Below are 11,982 nucleotides of genomic sequence, written 5' to 3'. Positions count from 1 at the left end.
ATATATATATATATATATATATATATATATATATATACATATATGTATATATCAAAGTCCTTCCAATTCTTAGTTCTATCCTTCATTTATAAAGGTTATGTGGACTATCAATTAAACTCTTCTACTGTAATCTGAATTACATAATTCTGGAAATATCCAGTTCTATCATAAATACACTAGCAAACACATTCAGAAGCAGCACATTGACACTACAGAACTATTATTAGCTAAATAGTTTCATGAAGGAGATGTGTTTATGTAACATGCCAGGCATAATTGGCTTCAAATGAGAGACATCATCGGCGAAGAACATGTGTTTTTCAGATCTGATTTTCAACGTCAACTCCAGGAGTTGTGGCCTCAAATCACTTTTTAAGTCTCTCTGTGCCTCTATCATATTTTGCTACTAGTAATTTTACTAACTATATCTCATCCCTTCAATGATTATTCATTCGACTGCTGGATTTCAAATTTGTAGAATCTTCAAATCTGTTCTTTTCTACAAAGTAACTATTTTCAATTGTATTTCTTTCTAGTAAAAGTTATATAGTGTACTGTTCTATTCTATTCTGATTCCCTGTTACATACTTTAGAAAATCTCATATTCTTAGATAAGTGTGTTTCACCTCCTTGCTTTTGATAACAAACCTATGACAATACTCTACAGATAATTATGCTTTCATCTTACACACTAATGTTAAATAATAATAAGTGCTACATGTTCTCAAACAAGTTCAGACCTATTTCAATAAGGTAATATCTGTTCCAACAATGCTACATCCCCTATTCCTTCTCAAATAGTGCCATTCTCTGGTGTCTAAGCATTTAGCCATCACATGGATGCTGATTTTTTCTTTGAATTTACTGGTTCATTCAGTAATAATTCTATGCACCAAATTTCTCTCTAAAAAGAATTTTCTACATTCAGTGGCTCATCATCCTCACCATCCATTTAGCAAGGTTGCTCGTTCTTACTTTTACTGATTACTACAATTTTACTTCTTCAAATGTCCCATTATATTTATTAATAATCTTGGTTTTCATGGTCTCCTATTACTCAGCAACACTGTAGTTAGTTGATTCTCTACTCATTCTTGTTTTTGGATTTCTTTAACACCATACTGTCTTAATAACACTAATATGCAATATTCATAATATTGTTGTTCCTTAGAGGCCTGCAGTATCTATATGCTTCCTGGATGGTATTATTAAGTCTACAGTTTTTATCATCAAAATATTCTGATCCCTTAAAATTCTTTGTCTGAAAACTAAACCATCTTTCTAGTCCTCAGTCTCATATAAATAACTCCCCATCATTTGTATGCATTTTCTCTCAGATTTTCATAGTCATAAACTCAACATGATGAAATAAAATGTTCTTTCTGTTAAAAGAAACCTTCTCTGTTTCTATATTATCAGTCATGTTAAAAGACAAACCTTCCCATGCTGGTTTGACCCCTCTCTTTCATTTCATCTTCATTCCACTCCATAGATACACAATATCAGTCTACCGATTTGTCTTTAAGTCAGTATTAAGTATTAACGTCTATTGCAAGACTCTTCTCCAACTCCTTTAACTATTTTTAAATCATATCAAACCTTGTTTCTACAGAGTCACTATTTTCCTTCTGGTTTCACTTGTACGTGGCATGCATAATGATAGTTAAAAAATCAGTTCTGATTATTTATATTTGTAAAATAAATAATACTCATTTGACATTTGTGCTCTAAAAATGTAGCTCATTTACCATGACATCTATATCTGAATTATCAACAGAGAGCTACATGGATGGTTTTCTTTCTAACTCATTACGTATTTAAATTTAGAAAATACTAACCCACAATTATAGCCTGCTAGTAACAGTGGCAATATTTGATGGCTCTTTCAGATGGATTGTGATATTAAGATGAGATGAGGACCTAGAAATAATGGAGAGATGTCTCAATAAAAGCTATCATCAGTGTGCCATTAGATGTGAAGTTGACAAGCACATTACACTCAACAGCTGGTAGGTTGAATGTTTCAACTTGAAAGATGTCAGAGATAGATTGCAATTCTAATCTCTGCATCCATTTAGCTCCAAAAAATATTCTACAATTCTATTCCAGCATTTAAATGTGGGTTTAACTGAGCCTAATGATATGCCATTGGTTTCTTTTTCTACAAATGAAAAAGATCTTTGGATACTGGAAAAGAGCCAAATTCTTGGCAGTTCTTCCAAAAAGCCATTTGCTCTTAAGACATTAAGTATTATAAATCATCATGTTCTGTCCATAAAATTATAGGTCTAAGCTGCGCAAGATACTGAATATGTCTGTCTTCAGTTGCCAAGTCAAGACTAACACTCTTATGTGTTATTTTTTTCCTTTATGAGTGACTATACTTCACCATGAAAAAGGGTACTGTTACGTTTTAAACATTTCTATAGAGTAAATGTAGACACAGTCATTCAATAGACTTTGTATGTTTAGCTTCACAAGTTCAAGGCCTAAAAGTAACTAAAGAAGTTTATAAAATCATACTCAAGACTATAAGCTTTAGTTGTGACGTGTTGCACACAGAGCTTGTGCCCAATCAAGGATATCTAAATGAATATTTTATAGTCTTAATGTTGGAGGACAAAATGAAAATTGAGAGAACTCAAAAGTTTTCTTCTGCACCATAGATTTTAGCATCAAGCAAACAACGGTGTAGTTTAGGATTTCTTCTAGAAAAATGTAGTGCATAAATAAATGAAGATAGCCATTTCACACTTTGTTCATCAATAGTGAAATTTTGAATGAAATGTTAGGCTCGTGGACAATATTCTTCCATTTGGAATATAATTGAACATTTTTATTTTGGTTATCAAAAGTTTATCCTTTTTATTAGATTAGTTTATTGTTTTTCATTAATTGCTCAAGGATAAACTAAATGCAAGATTTCACATTGTGTACTTAATTTATCCTGCAAAACTTCATAGTTGCTATAGAACTTAAAATACTCTCCCTCTTTACTATAATCACATGTTTCATATTATTCTTTTATAAATCTTTATTTTTTGTTTTAAAGTCAGTTCTTAAACTAAAATTTTTTTTTCTTTTTTTTTTAATTTCTTTTTTTTTTGAACATGAAATGCTTTTTTTTATAGCATGTTTTACAAGGGGAGGGGGTAAGAGGGTCCAGGTGGTGGAAAAGTACAAAATCTTCTTGGCCTGTGCCTTGAAACATGTCATGGTCTATATGGTACACTGCCTTGAATTATGATCTACCTGCAGTTCTTCAGAAGATATGGTAAACTGCTTGAGTTATGGTCTCCCTGCTATTCTTAAGAAGACATGGTACTCTGCTTTGAGTCTATCTGCAGTTGCTAAGCAGGATCTTGCAGTTGCCAAGCTTCAGAGGACATTGTGCAGGTGGGGAAAGGTAGGGGGTAAGGGTAAGGGCGAGGGTCCTGGCTTCTGGCATCTCCCCCTTCTCTGTTTAGTTAGAGAAGGCGTCTTATGTTCAATCCCAACTATGTGAGTTTTGAATTTGGATGTCTAATTATGGGGGGTCTTAGACAAGTTCACAACCCCAAAACACTGATGTGAGACAAGTCACATCGATGGTCGAAGGCTTTAGGCTGTCGACGATGGGCAATGTCAAGGGACTCTGATGTGGGTGAAAGGAGGGTGAGAGCCCTGTCTTAGGCCATGTAGGCTGCACCCACTCCCAGCACCACGCACTCCTTTTCGGCTGCATTGGGTGGGCCCCTGGGAAGTGGGCCTACAATAATCCCGTCATTGGGCTAACTCACAGCCATCCTAGTCTCTTGTAAATGTTCAAGTTACCAACCATTTGTCAGTTTGGGGTGTAATATTGTCATAAAGGAAGGCTCCCCAATGTTAGCGGCCATATCAAGGGTGGCCTTGGTTTAGGAAAAAGCCAATTTTTGTTGTGGTGATCAAGAGGCCAAGCTCTCTAGCGAGAGAAATGAGGGCAAAGCCAGGCATACCAGGAACCCTTCTGGAGGGCGTGGAAGTCTAGGGGTCGACCGTAGGGGGAGGCAGGGGAGCTGACAGCTGTGTCAGTCTCCTGTGGAGTCACTTCTGGATCCTCTGCAATTTTCAGCTGATGGTAATGAACTTCAACTGCCTTCTTGATGGCAGCATCAACCTGGTTCCGTGGACGACAGGTCACGGGTGATGATCTCTGTCTTGTTCAATCTTGATGTCGTGCGCACATCCTCTCAATGAGGGTCCATCCGGATGGGTCCGTGCCTCGAGCCCCACGTCTGGGTGCCACTTGACCCGACCGGCGGGTCCTGGTTATTCGTGGGGGCGAGGAGGACTGCAACCTGCTATTCTTCAGAAGATATGGTACACTGCTTGAGTTATGGTCTCCCTGCTATTCTTCAGATGATATGGTACACTGCTTTGAGTCTATCTGCAGTTGCCAAGCAGGATCTTGCAGTTGCCCAGCTTCAGGGGACCTTGTGCAGGTGGGAAAAGGTAGGGGGTGAGGGTAAGGGCGAGGCTCCTGGCTTCTGGTCCATCTGGGTTAGAACTTCTAATAGCAGGCATCACGGGTGATTCAATTTTACCTGGAAAGAAAAAAGAAGGGGATTCTCAGGGAGATTTCTCTTCCCTGGATGTAAATTGTTATTCATCGTATTTATGATTGGGCCTGGCTTTGTGAGGGTATCTATTTTTTTCATTAATATTTGTGGTAGCCGGTTAGCTGTGCTTTCTGTGGTATTGGGCAGGCATATCAGTCCTCGGCTCCAAGAGAGGTAATCTCACAAAAAGTAGAAAAAGCTATTTCTAATCGATATATCATATAGTCTGATTAATTGTCAGTGGAGCTATAAAAGTCCTTTGACAAAAGATTATTAATATAGATTTATATATCCTTAAATAAGGCCTTCATGACTCTCTGAGTGTGGAAGGAGCAACTGTTGGCGCTTCTGCCCTGATTTTACAAGAACTCTGAAAAATTGGCTTTAAAAACAAAAGAGGGGGAACGGTACCCCTTCAGAAGGAGTCCCCCTGAAATACTCTCCATCATGCCTTGTTCACTTTTCTCTCTCTAAAGCTGAAAGCTCATGGCAAATCTCTTGCTGACCATGTTGGTGACCTCGGGCACCACCAAGACCAACAAAACTTTGCCACAGATATGGGGAAGGACACTCATACCCATAAAGGGAATGCCCCAGTCCCAGTTCCCTTAAACTAAAATTTTTAATATACAATTATATTAACTTTTTATTTTTTTGAATACATCTACCCTCAAATACCTTCACTTTAATACTTATTTAGTAGCATATCATAAATTTTGTCAGGTTTTCTGATTTTATGCTAATTTCTTTCCAAACATTTTAAAATTTACTATTTATTTCATTTTGAGCCAATTATTATTGAATATTGTATAGTTTAATTTAAATAGGTGTTTGTGAATTTGTCTGTTTCTGAAAACTAGGCTACAGATAGTGAGAAGCAGTCTGCTAGTCAGCCTTCAAGGTGCTATACATTTTGTTTGGAAACAATTTCCATCGATAATCTTCCTGACTGTGGGCCCTGGACCAGGCTTCTAACAAAAGATAGATTCAAATGTAATAAATACACAGAGATTATTCAAGGGTCAAATTCTAATTTTATGCCTTATCTGACTTAAGGGGAAAGCAATTAGGAAATTCAATACGTTCATTGTTCCCTTGTCATGAAACTAGAAACTATTTGGCAAAAAAGAAAAAAAAGTTTTATATTCATGTGCATGTTCACATGTATGTGTTGAATATCTTTGTACACAGTTTATATCTGGGGAACTCAGGAGTCAATGCCAGTTGTCTTCTTTTATTGATCTCTAGAGTCTCTCACTCAATTTAGAGCTCAATACTTTAATAAAAGTCTCTGGTCAGCAAGCACCCAGAAACCTGAGGATCATGTCTATGCCTGCTCAAAGCTGACATTACACATGAGTGCTAGTGCACTGGGTTTGTTTTAGCAGGTGTTGTTGTTATTGTTGTTTTTAACATGGATGCAGATCTGAATGGAGGACTTCATGCTTATATAACAAACATTGTACTTACTGAGTCAACTTCCCAGCCACCATACAATAGGCAAGAAGTAAGTGGTATTAAATAAACAAAATGTTAAAAGGAAAAGCATAATCTATAATTATGTATTACTATGCTTTAAAAGTGAAGGAAAGAATAATGTGATAAAATGTGCTATGCATAATAGAATCTTCCCTTAATTAAAATTTTTATTTTATCCACTTTGCAGATAAGAATATCATGATGTGAGTTAGCTAAAACTAACTCCATACACCTCAAGTAATATCTATACAGTTAGAATAGTTACTCTGAAGTCATGGAGCTTCACATTGGATTTTATATTTTTACTATCAATTATTTCTGTGTACTATCCTCTACAACAATTTTGGGAACAGTCATACCATTGGAAGAAGAAGTATCACTCTTTAAAAAAAATATTTTCAACTCCGTGAGGTTCTGTAAAAACAAAGTGAGTCAGTAATACACACACACAGGAAACTAAACCAATTACTATATTTGGAGCAGAAAAAGAACACTTTGATTACTTGGTACACAGGTCAGGTCGCAGAGTTCCAGCACCAGTAAATAAGGGAGTACCTTCATACGAATGTAAATGTGCTCAAAAGCTAACCCTCAGAATTAAGGATCATATGGAACCGTTTCTTATGATTCTACAAATTTAGACTTAAGAGGCTTTAATTGGAAGATATTTTGTGGATTTTGCTTCCCTTTTTCCAGAAACTTTGTGATTAAGTGGGGAGATAGGATGGGCTGAAAGAGAAGGACTTAGGAGGGTTTAGAGGGAGGAAAAGAAAGGGGGTGAGAAAATTATATTTTATCTAAAATTAAAACAAATATTCATGTATATAAGAATTTTCACAAGGACTTTAGTGTATGCCTCTTCATTTTTCATCTATTAGTATATTAAAAATGTTTTCAAACAACTTGATTCTGAAAAAAAAATTATGCTCTACACCTGAGAAACATATAGTGTTGTTTTGAATGAGAATAATATTCATATGACTCCTAGGTATGAATGTTTGTTTCACAGCTGGTGGATGATTCTTCAATTAGGAAGTATGACATCATTTGGAAGAGGTGTGCTGCTTGTGTGTACACTGAGGCTTCAAAAACCTATGTCAGGCCTAGTCTATTTCTCTGCCTGCACCCTGTGATCTGATGCAATCTTTCTGCTCCAGAACCTGAACCATGCTTGCTGCACTGTTGCTATATTCCCTGTCCCAACAGTTATGGATATGCCCTGTGAAAATGTAAGCTAGACTTTAATTAAATGTTTTCTGTTATAAATTGACTTGTTCATAGTTTCTTTACATAGCAATAGACCAGCAACAGAGATAAATGTATTTGGAAAATTAAAGTGTTGTTGAAGCATGATCATATAATACAGTAAAATCAGAAGACAGTGAGTCAAAGAAAATATTTTAAAAAGAATAGTCTAAAACTGTATGTGACTTTCCAGTATACAGATTTATCAGAAAATAATAAATACAAGTATTAATATAAAATATATTGATTTTGTTAATATTGCACAATACACATTTATGTGTAAAATCAACAGGAACTTCTAAGACAATGTAGAAACTAGATCATGTCTGACATTGCAACTGAAGATCATATTATTGATTTGAGTGAATTTAATAAATAGATCTCTCAGTGAAGCATCCATCCCTTGGCAAAATACAAAATAGTGTTTTCCATATGTGTGTGTGTGTGTGTGTGTGTGTGTGTGTGTGTGTGTGACAGAAGCAACTTTTCTTCATAAATGTAAGATTGTAAATGTTGATTTTAAAACTAGTCGGGCTCGGACTAGATGCCCCAGGGTGAGGTGATACCCAAGGGTGCCTCCTCTTCTGAGGAGAAGGGAATGAGGTAATGGGGAAAGGGATTTGTAATGGCAGGACTAGGAAGAGAGGAGGGAGGGGGACTCCAATAAAAATGTAAAGTGATAATAAATAAACTATTGGAAACATAAACTGACAATGTTACTTGTCAAAGCAGATATACATTTTTGATGTTACATAGTTCCAGTAATAGTATTGAAGCTTTAAAATAGAATGAGTTAAGTAAAGATATAATTAAGTACCCAATCATTGTAAGCAGTTTGCAGCTCACAATTTTCCTTTAATTAAACTCTACTTGTTCTATTAGGCAATTTAAATTGTACAGAATATGATGTTCTGTTCAAGGCTTTTAAAAATAATATAGTATTTGGTTAATTCTTTCATTCAATATTCCTGTTCTGTTAGCACAATGAAATGCCAGAGAAAAACATTTTTGTTGCTTTCTTAGCAAGATGAAGTACTTAATACATGCAAAATATGAACAGAAAGTGAATTGTGAAGAAAATTTCTATAAATATATTCAACATCCTTATTTCCCCGTAATACATCATGTTTTAGAAACCTAGAGTTTGGGTGAAAAGATTTGAGTGCTCCTCTAAACCTGAAACTTCTTATTCAAAGCCTGCTTTCATCTCTGAGGAGAAGGATGCACAGAAGATCATCAGAAGAGGGGACTCTGCCATAGTTAACCACAATAGACAATAGGCATCTAGAGTGTCATCAAGGGTACTTGGTACACTTCAGAGCTTCAAATAGTGACCTAGCAAACTGGTGAATGGCTAAGTGGGAAAAGGTACAATCAAGGTGATGCATATCTAGTAATTAAGGGAGGAGAAGGGAGAGCTTGCACCAAGGAGCACTGAGAAAAGCCACAACCTCCTGCTGAGGTGAGATATTTGAGGTTAAAACTAACTAAGCTTGAGGTCAAAGATGGTGATGAGAGATGTTTCAGCACCTCCTTCTTCTTATAAACATCACATGTTTAATAATTTTTTCCTTATTTTCATTTTATTTTCCGTCCTGTTTCTTCCTATCTCATAGTCTGTTAGCACTGTCTTTTATATAGCTTTCTCTATTCTTTTTGAGTCAACTTCACCTTTGATCTTTAGCAGCCAACACAATTAACTTAGTTGGAAGATGGGAAATCAAACTGAACTTGACACTGATCCTTCTCTGAAACTCCAAATGACCCTTAAGACATCTAAGATGTATGACTCAATGTATCATGTGAAAATATTGGAGGAGTGTTTACTGACTCTTCTAGAAATGCTTGAGTTCTCAGTGCCCTGAGACTTGCCCCTGAGCAGATCAATTGTCAGAAGAGAACAAAGTGTTTCAAATTTCTGACATCCTGCCCTTGCTGGAGAATAGATGTCAGTCGATATCCTGGGATAAGAGCCTGAAGTTCTTAAATTGGGATTTCCAAATTCTGTTCTTGTTTCAAACGCTGTTTCCATGATGATAACCTAGGGTGCATTTTTCGCTTCTGGGACTCAATATTCTAAGATAAATTAACAGACTTGTCAGGGAAAGAAAGTAAGAGTCCATTCCTTTGGCAATTACCTCTAAGAGAAAGTGATTTGTGGGACACAATGTTTGTAGATATTCTAAGAATAAAGGCTCAAAGTTGTCAACAATGCCACTGGACAGGGTCATAACTGCAACATGTCATGGTGATGTAAGACAAGTCATTGAGAACAGTGGATTTAGAGTCAAAACTTTTTAGATCCACTGACCTACTTCACAACCAATAGCATGTTACTCAATATAATGAAGCCTCATTTTAACAGAAAAAGAATACATGCTGCATAATTACCATAACAAAATGGAAAGATTTATTTCCATTCACAATTGGAAGGTATGGTAAATCATGATAGGTAAGGTATCATGGCAGGAGCAGAGCTAAGCTTATGTTATTGCATGTACAACCAAGATGTAGCAAAAGAGGAATGCTGGTGGTAAGCACATCTTTTTCTAAAATCTAGGACCACACAATTAGGATGGCTCTGCCACCTCACTTAGCCTAATCTAGATCACAGATATATTCAAAGGTTTATTTCTATGGTAGTTCTAAATGCCATCAAGCTGACAATCAAGAGTAAACATCACACCTACCTTTTGTGGATGTTGTAAATAATACAGTAGTAATTCTTAAAATGTTTATGAAAAACTTTCTTTTTAATGTAATCACACAGTACATATGGCAACCTTTTTTCCTATTCCTACAAGCCCATAGAAAGAAATAGCAAAATACCTGCCATATGCAAAAGACCTGGGAATAGTTTATTGTTTTAAAAAAAATAGACTTTTTTCTAAAATTATATATCTTGATTATGGTTTTACCCCCCTTCTCTACTGAGGTAGAAAATAGAGAAGAATATGAAGTGCAGAAGTATTTCTGTAAATGCTGTAAAATTAGCATATAGGAAAACAAAATTGTTAGCAAAGAGGAAAGCTAGAACAGCCCCCAATTGTGGAAGCTGACTACAACCCACTAGAGCCACAGAAAATGTATAAGCATATTACAAAGTAGATGAAGGTGATGGTAGACTGTAATAATCACTACCTGGGTAGATAAAGAAAAGAAACAAAGCAAAACAAAACAACAACAAAAAAAAACAAAATAGAAAAAATAGAGGGGTGGGGGTTGAAAGCCAAAGGCAAAACACAAGAAACACATACATCTGACAAGAGGTTAGTACCTATAACATAGAATGAGTTAAAAAAAATGAACATCAAGAAAACAATCTGATTGTACAATAAGGTATAGTGTTGGGCCTTCTATCTGCATAGCAGATGGAGTGCCAGAATGCCTCTGCCAATGGCAAGCAACTCAGGAGAGGCAGAACAGTATGCAATATGGGTTCTAGTCCATGTATCCCCTGGAGAGGGACAGCAGGATCTGTGAGAGATGTTGTGGTTCCTGGCCTCCAGTGGGTACTTCTGGTAGTTGGGACCTGGGTTCTGTGCTTCTCCTCAGGGTTTCTACATGCCAGGCAGAATGGGGACAACTAACACTGGGACACGGGGCAGAATCTGATTTGGTTCTGAGTGAGTTCCAATAATTCAGAGGGGCTGGAAGAGAAAAGGCCTTCTCCAGGAGATTTTGGCAAGGATCTTTATGACCAAAGGCCTCCCACCACCTCCTCGTGTGTTGATCCTTCAAGAAGGAGAAGGACTTGCTTGTCTAGACTTCTTTATTTGATAGAATGTAAATACATACACCTTACTCAGGGTGAACCAGGGATTAAATACCTTTTGCAGGAAGGAATGCCTAGGAAGGGAAGTTCATTGGCTAAACACTCACAGTCTATCTAGATACCTCATTAATATAGAGAACTTCAGGTTTTTATGTTGTGTGACCAATTGTCATGGTCTTCTTAGCGGGATGTCAAGGTTATGTGTTCCAGATCAGGTAGTTTGGCAGGGAGCTTGCCCTACACTTACAGTAGTCAATTCTGAGATTGCTGGGGTTTGAGCCTTCTTAACTTTACTACTTCTTTATGGTGGCACAGGCCACCTGCCCCACAGTACAGTACTAAACAGTTCTCAAAAGATAAAACACAAACAACAAAGAAACACTTTATAAATAAGTTCAATGTCTTTAGTCATCAGGGAAATTAACATTAAAACTTTTGAGATTTCATCTTACCATAGTGAAATTGGCCAAGGTCAATAAAGCAAATGGTAGTAGATGCTGGGGAAGAGATGAGAAAAGGAGAACTCAATTCATTGCTGATGGTAGTCCAAACTGGTACAGCCATGATGAAAATCAATGCTGATAATCCCCCCAAAGCTAGAAATATATCTATTGCCAGATCCAGCTATACCATTCTTTGACATACACCCTAAGGACCCTACATGTTACTGGAGAAATACTTGCTTATCAATGTTCATTGCTGCTTTATTCACAATAGCCAGGAATTGAAAACAACCTAGATACCCATCAACTAAAGAATGGAAAATGAAAATGCAGTGCATTTTCACAATAGGGTACTATTCAGCTATTATTTTTTTAAAAAAATGAAACTTGCAGTAAATGAGTAGAGCTAGAAACAATTATCCTTAGTGAGGTAACCCAGACCAGGAAGGCAAACATTACA

Source organism: Grammomys surdaster, unplaced genomic scaffold (assembly GCF_004785775.1).
Source record: "Grammomys surdaster isolate TR1022 unplaced genomic scaffold, NIH_TR_1.0 125982, whole genome shotgun sequence".
In the NCBI taxonomy this organism is placed as follows: Eukaryota; Metazoa; Chordata; class Mammalia; order Rodentia; family Muridae; genus Grammomys; species Grammomys surdaster.
This window is presented reverse-complemented; position numbering follows the sequence as displayed.